Raw genomic sequence first — 12,728 nt, forward strand, 5'->3', positions numbered from 1 at the left:
TCAAAGATTAAAGGGGCCAATATAATTTCATAAGAGCATACATATATATAACTAAAAGTTACTTGACAAACAGCAAAGCCAGACAGGTGACACCTTCAGTCGAGATGTTGGCCAGGATAGACAAAGGCTCGTCCAGACAGTAACCCATCATACTACTAGAGAAATGAACAGCAGACCCCAACGGTATCCAAAGGAATACTGACAATGGATTGCTGTAGATGAGGAACAGCTGATCCTCCTGGAACAGGGACCTCTGGCTGACTAGATTTACCAGAAGGGCAGATAGGGGGGAATGGATGGGGGTGCTGACAGCACAGTGGACAGTGGCAGGGATAGCAGAGTATGGAGCCTCTAGTAGGAGAGGAAGGCTGTCTACCTGACGGGTTTGTATTCATGCTCAGATGCTGAGGAGCTCAGAAGGTGGGTGACTGTGACCAGTAATAGTCATGTATATAGAGATTAGAAATGCATGTGAAAACGTCTCAATGTCAATAGGCTTGGAATGAATTTTTCTATATGAAACTGTGTGTTTTGACAACGAAGTGGAGATCTTTTTTAAACGTTGGAACCTCATTTAATTTTATGTCTTACAGAGTTTATAATGAGTAAAAGATTATATAAGCATAATAATTCATCTGTAAACCTAGAAATGTACAGCCAATTTTGAAAGAGATGTACCCTAGCTCAAAAAAATGTTATTGAATAGGTTAATGCTGTTGTAATGAAATGCTTCTTTTAATAAAAAAAAACCACAAACACCCTTTTCCCACTAATTGTTAGTATTTGTGTTTTGCTTGTTCTCTGTAGAGAGTTCAGAACATATATAGCAAAATGCTTTTACAACAGGACAATTATCTAATCATCTCACTGCTCAAGGTGACTGTACCTTGATATGCTTCCTAAGTTTCTTTTTGTGCATCTTCTTATATAACTAAGACAATACTGTTTGTACCATTCTGTATCCTTTTTTGGGTTGTTTTTGTCTTTTGATTTTTTGAGACAGAGTCTCACTGTGAAGCTAAGGCTGGCCTAAGCCTGCCACTTATAGCTATTCCTCTGTCTCTGCCTCTCCATCTAGACTGCCTGGCTCTATGCCATTAAAAATGTTTTTTGCCATTTGCATAACTGAAGAGTAAATGTTGTGCCGGGTCTTTATTTACAAAATTTTTGGTAACAAAAATCAAACATAATTCCAGAAACTAAAAATAACTTACAGTTTTTTATATTTTCTTCCAGCATTCTTTTATTTCTATGCAGCTTTTCCTAAGTTCTACAGTTAGACCAGGCATAATGGTACATGCCTATTGTCCCAGCACTTGGGAGGGAAAGGAAAGAGAATTGTGAGTGCAGGCCAGCTTAGGATACATAGTGAAACCTTGTCTCAAAATCCCCATAATAAATAATAATAATAACTTGTGAAAATGCTGAGCATAAAGGACTGTTGAGTGCCCAGCCACATATGGGACATCTATATCAACCACCCCAGGACTCAGGGAACTTTCTGGAAGAGGTAGCAGAAAGAATGTAAGAGCCAGAAGGTAGAGAGGAGTGTTGTGAAATGCTGTCTTCTAGACATGACAGGGCCATTGCCCTCATGAACTCACTGCAGCTATGGTTACCTATACAAGCTCAAATAAAGTCCACACAGTAGTCAGCATCCCGGTGTGCTGCACTAAGTAGACTCAGAGGATTACCAAAAAACTGAGAGGACATGAAAATTGAGGACAATCTGTTGGTGGGTGTCCTCATGAAATAGGAAGAGGGGGAATTGGGGTTTCATAAGATCAAGATATATTATACTCATGTATGAAAGTATCAAAGCTTGTAAACAATATTTTAAGAATAATAGAATTTGACAATTTACCTACATTTTAAAAAAATTCAGGTCCTTTTACTAAATGTTACTATTGTTTTCATACATCAACACTATAACTTTGTTTTTGCTTGGGAGGCTAGAAATCTTGTTGGGTCTAGAACTCAGGGCTCTGTGCAAATACTCTTATTGCTGAGCCATTTCCACAGCCAATACTACAGTTTTTATTGGCTGTTGAGTTACAACTAAACCTTGTTTTTGCTTAGTTTATTGTCAACATTTCAAAATTATGAGGTACTTTATTATAATCCTGAAATTTCTAATTCCTTGTGGAAAAAAAACTAGAAATAGTCTAGAGAAGAAAAAGATGAATTGAACCTAGGATATTGACCCACCAAAGAATCAGACAGTGTTTGATTAGGGATGGAGGTGTAGCTCAGTGGAAGAATGTGTACTTAGCCTTTGTGAAGAAACCCTACGTTCCATTTCCAGCCACGCCCCCACAAAGTTTGAAACTTTTAAAAAACAAACTTTTCCAGTGTTCCTTTATTCCACTCACGGATATAGTAATTTTGTCACACCCAGTGCCACTTGGGAGGCAGAGGCAGGCAGGTATTTGTGAGTTTAAGGCCAGCCTGGTCTACATAGTGAGTTCCAGGATAGCTGGAGCTACAGGGAGACCCTGTCTCAAAAAGACCCTCCCCCCAAAATTTATAATTTGCAGTGATTGCAGTGGCCTATGAGGTATTTTGAAAATATGATCTATATGAATTGTGATGAGTCAGGATGAAGTAAAACAGCTGGCCTGGATTACCCTAAGGCACGCCATGTGAGTTTTGGGTTGTTCCCAATTTTCTGTGTAATTCCTTTTATTCTCTTGGTAGATTGTCATCCAGGTCAGATACTTGTAGTAGCAAAGAAAGCCATTCATCTCAACAAACTGGGAAGGTGAAAGGAAAACTGCTGACTGAAATGATTTTCATACTTCCCTGAAAGAGCAATGTAGCTGAAATTGACTTTCTCTCTGTTGGCCTTGTCATCATGGCATGTATTCACCAAGGTTTCACTGGGGGCTAGGTCCTGTAGTACTAACTGTTATTTGTAATAAGCCCAAACAATTAAGAAGGCAGAGGATTAGCACTGCCCCTTACTAAGTCAGTTTCCTGACCAGCAAAGTTAAAATTTGTCAAGGTTAGTATTATCTGCCCTTACCATGTGAGGTCAGGAAGCTCCCTTCAGCATTTTTGCTGAAGGTGCTAGTAGAGATTGGGCTGGGGATTGTAGGTCAGTTGATAGATTGTGTACCCAGTATGCATGAAACCCTGGCATACATAAAGTGAACACAGTGGTAAATGCAAATAGTCTCAGCACTGGGGAGAGAGAGGCAGGAAAACCAGAAGCTCAAGATCATCCTCAGCTCTATACTGAGTTTTGGGTCAGCCTGAGATATAGGATACCCTTTCTCAGTAAAAACAGAAGGAAAAAGAAACTGGCAGAAACCCAAATGATAAAGCATGAAGTATAGGTATGTTCTGTGTCACTCTTCCTGTAAACTCCTTGAGCTGGAACATGTGTCTTTGTTACATTCAGTACCAGGAACTTGCTGGGACTTAGCTGAGCCCTTGACACCTGCTCACATGCAGTGCCAAGAAAGATTCTGGGTTTGAAATTGTCGTGGGAATGCTTTGTTAAAAGTTACTGAGTTCACCGGGCATGGTGGTGCATGCCTTTATTCCCAGCACTCAGGAGGCAAAGGCATGTGGATCTCGGTGAGTTCAAGGCCAGCCTGGTCTACATAGCAAGTGCCAGGCTACAGGGAGACCCTGTCTCAAAAAGACCAAAAAAAAAAAAAAAGTTATATGTATAAAAAAAACAAAAAAAAAAAAAAAAGTTATTGAGTTGATGACATGCTGTTTATGACAGGAAAAAGATGACAGAGATTTTGATGATGTTTTAGAATTACTATCACTGGTAACACAACCAGGAACTTCTATCATCAAGGGGAACATAAGGAATCCTGTGGCATGACTTTAAAGTACACATCATTGCAAAGTTTATACAATGCTTTTAGTGAGGCAATAGAATTCTCGTACCTGAAATAAAAATTTCCACATAATTATTATTTCTTAGATGATGTGAAATAATGGAGACACTATTTCTGTTCAAGTTCCAGTTCCGGAGCAAAATTAAGCCACCCTCAGATAAATGAAATTCTGTGACTATGAATTCTGATCTTGAGCAATGGTGGGGCAGCCACTCTGGAGACAGGGAGGTAGATGTACCCTGTGAGATGGACTCCGAAGCATCAGAAATGCATGAAACAGCATGAGTCCAGACTAGCTGGAAGGCAAGAGTGTCTGACAGGAAGGTCACCTGGGCCAGGAGGGCAGGTGTTTGTGTGCAAAGCCAAGCATTCTAAGCCTGATTCCATGTGCAAGGTGTACCTATAAGACGGGTGTTTTTTAGAGTCAGTAATAGATGTTGGAAAGGCATTATGGATGGGGAAAGGCAGGGTATGAACACCTGAACTGGACTAAGAAGAAACAAGTGAGAGATCTTTCACATCTAGAAAAAATGGTTTATTGTCTTTAGCGTCCTGTCCCCCCTTTTTTCTTCATAGATTTCAGACAATTTGAAAAAAGTGTGATAGTGTTTGATTACTTTTCTCTTTGCTGTAACAAAAGTGGCTTAAGGAAGGGTTGATTGACTCACAGTTTGATAGTATAGTCCATCATGACAAGGAAGGCTTGGCACCTACAAAGTCTGTAGCTATGGCAGCAGGAGTGTGGGCAGCTGGTCCCATGTGTGCACTCAGAAATTAGACAGATGGCTTCACCTTTCCCCTTTTTTATTAGCCTGGGACTCCAATCTGTGGACTATTGCCCTTCACATTTAGGATGTGTCTTAAAATGCCCAGAGATGACTCTGCAAGGTGATTCCAATCCAGTCAAGTTGAACAAAGATTAACCATCACAAGTCTACTGCTTGTCAACATGACATCTAACCACATCACCTTTAACTCATAACATTTCACCGTGGTCCCTGAAGTCTTATGCTCAATCCCAAAGTAAAATGCATTTAGTTCTTCTTCAAAAGTCCCCACAGTTCTAACATTTTCAACAGTGTTCAAAAACCTACCTTCTGAGACTGAAGGCAATCCCTCAATTCTGAGTCCCTGTAAAACTAAAATTGTTATGTGCTTCCAGTGTACGATAACATAAGAATAAGCATTCTAATTCCAAAAGGGAAGAATAGGGAATAGTGAGGAAAAACCAGGCCAACCCAGCAAGGCAAACATCAATCTTCGCAGCTTCATGTCCACTATATGTGGGTCTTGGTGGCATCATCGGTGCTCCAAGAGTATAGGGTAGCTACAGCCTTTCAGTCCTGCAACCTTCAGCACATATAGCCTCTGTGTTGTGTTAGCTGCTCTACTCTGCCTACAACTTTGCCCAACATATATCTCTTGGTCCTGCCATCTCTAACATCCTGGGCTCTCCTTTCAACTCAGCCTTTATGGCTTCATGCAGTGGCCTCTCAAGGCTTCCATGTAGGGAATCTGACTGTGCCGGTACATTGCCTGATCTCAGTGACTTTCTAGAAGTGTGGTGCACACCTCCATGACTTTGTAACAAATTTTTCATTCTGAAAAACCACATGAACACTGTTGCCAAGTTCTACTGAGCTGGAGAATTTCCTGCCTGTGAAGATTCTACAGGATTCTCAACTTCAAAACCCTCTCAAGCTGTGCTGGGTACCACCACCGCCCTGTGTCATGCTTAGCTAGGCCCACTCCACCCTATTTAGAATTTCCCTTCCCCTTCCTTTGCTCCATGTTTTCTCACCACCTTATAAAACTCCCTAAATACTGTTGAATTAATTAATACATTATAATCTACCTCATAAACCCACCAAGCAGGAGTCTTCATCTTTTTGGTTCACTGATATATTTTAAGTGCCCACAAGCCTGACACTTTTTTTTTTTTTTTTTATCTTTTTGAAGCAGGGTCTCCCTGTAGCCCCAGCTGTCCTGGAACTCACTATGTAGACCAGGCTGGTCTTGAACTCACAGAGATCCGCCTGCCTCTGCTTCTCAAGTGCTGGGACTACAGGCGTGCGCCACCACGCCCGGCTAAGCCTGACACTTTGTAAGTGCTCAAAGATTGCTGAATGACTAAAAGATAGACCAGCTATCCCAAGGCTCCCCTAGGCAGCCCAAAATGACCTTGAAATCCTGCCTGATCATCCTGCCTCCACCTCCAGGGGCTGGAGAGATGGCTCAGTGGTTAAGAACACTGGTTGTTCTTTCAGAAGAGCCGGGTTTGAATCCCAGCACCCACATGGCACCTAACAACTGTCCGTAACTCCAGTTCCAGGGGATGCGACAGCCTCTTCTGTCCTTCATGGGCATTGCACGACACGGGTGCACTTACCTACACGCAGGCAATACACATAACACTTAAAATAAAAATATTAAATAACATATGGAAAAAAAAGTCCACTCCAGGCCAGCGGTTCCAGGAATGGAGGCCAGACAGCAATGGAAGTGGCAGTTGTGGTAAAAGGTCTGGGAATCACCACTCTCACCAAGCTTCACTCAAACAAGGAGTCAGCATCTTCCCATGTGTCTTTGCTAATCATTCAAATGCACATATTTTCTAAGGTTACTTGTTAAAATATTCCTCTAAGAAGAATCAGCAGGTTCATTGCAGTTTCTGGGGTTACTATGTTAACCAGATAATAAAGGTTATTGTAATAGGGTACCTTCTTGACCATAGCTACACTATGTTAAAGTTTAGGTTGACTATAGTCGCTGAAATTATCAGGCAGTTGGCCCTGGATATGGGAACACATGCAAGCTGGACCTTGGTCATCTTGGGAACAGGTCAGAATGTCCTAGAGTGCTCCTGCTAACTGCTGATTTATGGCTTCTGTAGGTTATGCTTGGCTTGCTTCTGAAAAATAGTAATTGTTGCTTAATAGAATAGAAATTATTTAGGGGACTCTCTACCTATATGCTTGGGAGCCTAAACTTTTCACTCCTGGTTATAGTTTCTCTGTACAAAAAGTATCCCACAACATTTAGAGGTTCCTAAGATACAATTGCTATACAACAAACCCCCCTCTAGAGGGAACTTTGTGACTGACTGGTAAAGACAAAATAGAATAACGATAAGATTGATAGTGTCTGTTTATGAAAGAAGAGGAAGCTAGTTCCGTGCAGGTGGGGAGTTTGGATGGAAAATTGTATTTTCTTATGTATTTCCTTGATACTGTTTGCTCAAGCTTAACACTCAGTGATTGGCTTCTGTATTCTGCTTGCTTGCCTAGCAACATGATCAATATAAAAAGAGCCAGAGTGCTTAGGCTTGGTGCTGCACTCAGACCCTCTAGGAAAGAGTATAGCCCGGCTGTGTAGCCTGGCTGTAATAAATCTTTCTTTCTTTCTCCAGACTCACCTGTCTGTTTGGGGCATTTGTGGATCCCAGACTATAACATTATTTGCCATTTCCTGATGGGATGCTCACTTTTTTTTTTTTTTTGGTCTTTTTGAGACAGGGTCTTCCTGTAGCCCCAGCTATCCTGGAACTCACTATGTAGACCAGGCTGGCCTTGAACTCACAGGGATCTGCCTGCCTCTGCCTCCCGAGTGCTGGGATTAAAGGCGTGCGCCACCACGCCTGGCAAGGGATGCTCACTTTTAACATGCAAAGTCTTTATTATTTATTGGAGACACGATCAGGTTATATAACCCAGGCTGGTCTCAAACTCAAACTGGTCACAGCCAGTTTGTCACAGCCTCCTGAGTGCTGGCATTACAGGTGTACTGGACCATGCTCAGATTCAGAAAAGGTCTTTCTAACTGGAAACTTGGGACCTGGGCATTAGTGTACCAGGATTTTTTTTTTCTTTTTATGGCACAGCCTCTATTTCAACATCCTTGTACGTAAACATTTGGTTTACTCCAGGACAGATCAATGGTTTTTGCTTTTTGAGACAGGGTCACCCTATAGTCCCATCTGTCCAGGAACTTACTATGTAGATCAGAGTACTGGGATGAGTGCTGGGATTAAAATCATGGGTCACTATGCCCAGCTAGATGGATGTTTTGTTTTTGTTTTTAATTATGTGTAAATACGTGTGGTTTTGTGCAAATGTGTTCAGTGCTGGAGTTATAGGCAGTTGTGAGCTGCTGAATAGGTGCTGGGACTTGAACTCAGATCCTCTGGAAGAGCAATACACACTCCTAACCACTGAGCAATCTCTCCAGCCATAGATCAGTGTATTTTTAACAGATCTGTCAGAACCTTCTTCCTTTCATTCAGCTGAAAACATATCTGGGTTTAACCCATAAGACTGCAAAATGAAGTTGAACCATAAAAGTCATAAATCAGGGATGGGAAAGATGGCTCAGTGGTTGAGAGTACTGGCTGCTCTTGCAGAGATCTGGGTTCAGTTCCCAGCACCCACATGGTGGGTGACCTACTGTCTGTAACTCCAATTTGAGGGGAATTAGACACTCTCTTCTGACCTCCACAGGCATTGCATGACATGAGTGCACTTGCATGCAGGTAATATACTCATGCACATAAAAATAAATATTTTTTAAAATCATAAATCAATAATTACATATTTCCCAAAGCTCTTTCCACAAGGTCTTAGTTTTAGTGCTGGAAGCAGTATGAGACATCGAAGTACCTGTCTCCACATAAGCTTATACATCTCCATGTGAATTTCTAAGTGTGTGTATTTATAATACCTGTCCTAGAACTTGAAATCAGCTCAGATCCTGTGGTCCTATCTTTCCTCAGTCTTTCTTCCATACATCTCTAGCTCCTTCTTGTTTTATGAAACTGTGCTCTGGTTCCTTTTTCTGTTGCTCAGTTTTCTCTGAACCCAAAAGAAACAGAAATGTCCAGGTTAGTCTGGAGGAAAACTTAAGAATCCCATTCTATCTGATAGTTGAGTTGAAGCACACTGATCTTAGCAACTAAAGTTATCACAGAACACAATGTAGTGGTGGGGGGTGGGAAGGAACAACCTGCTAGGGAGGTGGTAAGACTCTTATTTTCAGCCTGGTGTTGTGGCACACCACCTTGGGAGGCAGAGGCAAGTGGATCTCTGTGAGATCTAGGCCAGTCTGGTCTACATAGTGAGGTCCAGGCCAGCTGGGGCTACAGCTAATGCATTAGGTATTTTCTGTATATTTTTCCTTTTTTTCCTGTGGTGCTAGGGATTGAACCCAGGGCCTCATGCATGCTAAGCACAGGTTCTGCCACTGAATTCCACCCGAGTCCCTACCTCATTAATCCTCTCAACACCTTCCAAAGTATCATCACACATATCAGGTGAAAGACCTGGAAAAGACAAGCACCTCAAAGACACAAATTCACTGGGTAGACAGGGCAAAGCTGAGATATGTATTGATTATGGAGCTCTGGAAAGATGAGTGACAGGTCTGGATTCTATCTAGGTGGTCAGAAAGGACCATGGGGCCTCATTAAGTTTGACAGTCCTCCTGGCTTAATTTCTTCTACATAGAAACAGAGCTGTGCTTCTTCTATGTGAATGAAAACTCTAAGTGAGCAGAACCATATTTCTTCCAAGCCAGGTGTTCTGAAATGAGAAAGAGCAAGCTCACAGTCAAGCAGAGCTGTCCCCTCCTCCCTAACTATTCCTTCCTTTGTTCTTCATCTCTATCACCACCACCCCTACTCCCCAGCCCAACACACAGCATGCACACTGACTCAACAGGGCAGAGGTAACTGTGAGACAGCTTTCAGACCATGCTTGCTTTCAGCTGTCTTCTCTGGTGAATGGGTCATAAAGAATGATTTGTCTAGAAATTTAAAGAAGGAATCAAACATGAATTACTGAGATGAAGATTGTAACTAAAATGCAGGCTTCCCTTGAGGCATTCATAACAGAAATGGGTAGGAAGATAAAGCGACTCAGTTAGTTCAGATTCCTCGGTGTGAGGAATACACAAGTGGGAAAAAGAATGGAAAATAGAAAGGAAAGAGAAAAGTTGATTTATCATTGTCCTCAACACTATTTCTTCTAGAGACTTTGGAGTAAACACAAGATTTGGAACAAAAAGAAGAAACATCTTGTCAGTCTTCAATGTGGAAATCTTTGAACCTCAAACTCTTGACATTCCCACCCAGCACTAAAGATCAAATACTTCAATTTTCTTGAGGGTGTTTCTTAGAAAAGCAACAAAATTTGTTATTAAGAAAAGTATAAGTTGGATTTGTTAGAATATAGGACGTAAAGGAAGCCATTTAGAGCAGCCAATTGCTATAATTTATGAATTTTACTGTTTGTAAATGTGTCAACAAAAGGAACCTTTTGCTCCTGTCACACAAGAACCACGTCCCTTGTACTCACTTTGTATTTAGGGAAGGAAAAAATCACCATAGATTCTAGAGGCATTTGTTGGTATGTGAAGCAGGTATGCAAATTAACAGTAGACAAGAAGGCCATCTAGATGAATGTGTCTAAGAAAATATGGCCTTGTCTGGTCCACCAAGGAGGCAGGACCAAGTAGCTTTCAACAGTATCTGAAACCTCCTCTTCAAGTACAGAGCTGAGTCTGCAGAATGAGGACTACACTTGCAATGCACAGTAAGTTCCTTTTCAGCACTGTAAATAAGTAGAGTTCAAAACGAGTATACAAGGGACTCTGGTTCTTTTGTAAGTTCAAGAGAGTTTTACTATATCATGGTGACTGCAGAGTTCAAAACAGCATATTATGTACTTGAAAAAGGCTGCCGAAGATTTATTTATTTATTCATTTAGTTCTGTAGACACAGGGTCTCACTCTATATAGCCCAGGCTGAGTTGTAGCTCGCTTTGTAACCCAGTCTGGTCCTAAACTCACAGCAGTCCTCCTGTGTGGGAGACAGGCTTGAGCCTAGAGTGAAAGTCTTAATGACAGTCACACAGCAGGCCCGAGGCAACAGGGGACTACTGGAGCCACAAGGAACTCCTTGTGACATTTGCTCCCATTGGCAGATCATGAGACTGATGCCTAGAGCTCACCACTCCCTAATCACCACCCTTGAGATTCCAAATTGCAACACCTAGATAGTGTAACAGCCTGGGTCACGTGATTCCCAGGAATCCAAGCCCCATACAGGAAACCAGAACCTAAGTAACCTGAAACCTTTTATGCTAATAAGGTGTCTGACTCCTGATGTTATGATAGGACAAAGCCCTGCCAAAGATCTGAGTTGTAACTTCTTGATTGGACCCCCACCCCATATAAGCTTGTACTCTTCTGTAATAAACTGGATCTGCATCACTGAATCAGGTCTCCTGTGTCTGAATGCGGCTTTGCTGACACAGTCTCCTCACCAGCCCTGGGGTTGGGGACTGGGCAGAAACAGCCATGATCAGAGACAGCACCTGGTAAGCAGAAGAGCAGCCTCAGTACTGAGGGAGCGGAAGAGCGGCCACAGCGAGGAGCAAAGGGCAGCGCCAATGAGCAAAGGGTGGCACCTGGGCGATCAGAGGTGGCGCCCGTGTGATCGGAGGCAGTGACTGTGATCCGAGGTGGTGCCTGTCCAATTGGAGGTGGCGCCATGCAATTGGAGAACAGATGCAAGGTGGCACCCATGCCAGCGGAGGAGCGGTGCCCAGAGACAGCACCGTGCGAGCAGAAGAGTGGCCACAGGTGGTGCCCACGGCGAAAGGAGAGCGGCCACACTCCTGTCTCAGCCTCTCAGATCTGAATGCAAATGTAAGCTACAATGGCCAGTGTGAACATACAAATTTTTAACGTTCTTCTCATATAAAAAAGACAAAATATACAACATGGTGATCGGCTTAGCATTCTACAATATAATCATATACAGTATATTCAAATGATATAATCATCTATAGGTATGATGTGGTTTTTGTAAAATATAAATTAAAAAGAAAAATAAATAACTAAAAATTTACATGCTGCCATTTTAAAGCCCTAGAAAACAAGGAACATAATTTTAAAAGCTCAGGGAAATAAGTGGAAGAGGCTGAGTATGAAGAGGGACAAGCTCAGCAGTGGAAACATACTGGCCTGAGCAGCAGCGAAGGAAGAGCTGAACTTTTGCTTTTTACTCCTGAAATATTAAAATCTGAGTTAACCTTTGGCCTACTTTGATGTTGTTTTAAGCCCCAAATTATGAAAAAATGGTATATTAATTCTCTCACTGATAGCAAATATCATGGCTTAGTTATCCTGATGTTTAAACTTCCTCTTCCAGTTTCTAAACCACCTCTGTCTCCATCCTGTCAGGAGCAGACCCTGAACTAATCTCATTAAGGTCAAGCCTGCCTGACAAGGTCTTGTATACTCCATAGAATCTCTTCAGAAATTTCTCTGTATCTTCAGCTCTTTGCCTTCAGTCTTGCCTTGGAGGGAAGGTGTTTTCTCCGTGTGGGAAGATGAGCCCAGTGCACTTCTGATTTGCTACTTTCCTACTGCCAAATTAGCTTGTTCTTTCTGCCATTTATTCCTCTTTCACTGGCTCATGAAACATAAAACACATCAGACAACTTCATGCCAGAGTGTGGATAAACCTTTCAGAGGTTAAGCAAAACAACCAAAAGATAAAATTTAAATATTGCATAATTCCTTTTTTTAAATTATGTTTTTACACCCACTTCCCAGATAGCACCCTCCCATAGCCTCCCTCCCCCTACTAGAGCTCTTATACTCTGATATTCCTGATACTGTCTGCTATGTTGTCGGCACCCCCCAGCCATTCCCCACTACTTGCCCTCCGGTGAAAATACTCAGCCTATCTAGAGGCCTTTGTTTTAGGAAGGTCAGCTGTTCCTCATCTAGCAGAAATCAGTTGTCACTATTCCTTTAGATAAGATTGGGGTCTGCTGTTCATTTTCCCAGTTCTAAGCTGAGTTACTATCT

At 42.0% G+C, this 12,728-nt stretch overlaps 1 long non-coding RNA gene across 1 annotated transcript in view; it reads left to right on the top strand.

The window, feature by feature from the left end:
• Positions 1–10,786, top strand: part of LOC115067646 — a 28,984-nt gene extending 18,198 nt beyond the window's left edge. The window contains exon 3 of the long non-coding RNA XR_003847023.1: positions 9,879–10,786. This is a non-coding gene — a long non-coding RNA (uncharacterized LOC115067646). The remainder of the gene's footprint in view (positions 1–9,878) is intronic.
• The last annotated feature ends 1,942 nt before the right edge of the window (positions 10,787–12,728 follow it).

This window comes from Nannospalax galili, unplaced genomic scaffold (assembly GCF_000622305.1).
Source record: "Nannospalax galili isolate Female #2095 unplaced genomic scaffold, S.galili_v1.0 scaffold527, whole genome shotgun sequence".
NCBI lineage: Eukaryota > Metazoa > Chordata > Mammalia > Rodentia > Spalacidae > Nannospalax > Nannospalax galili.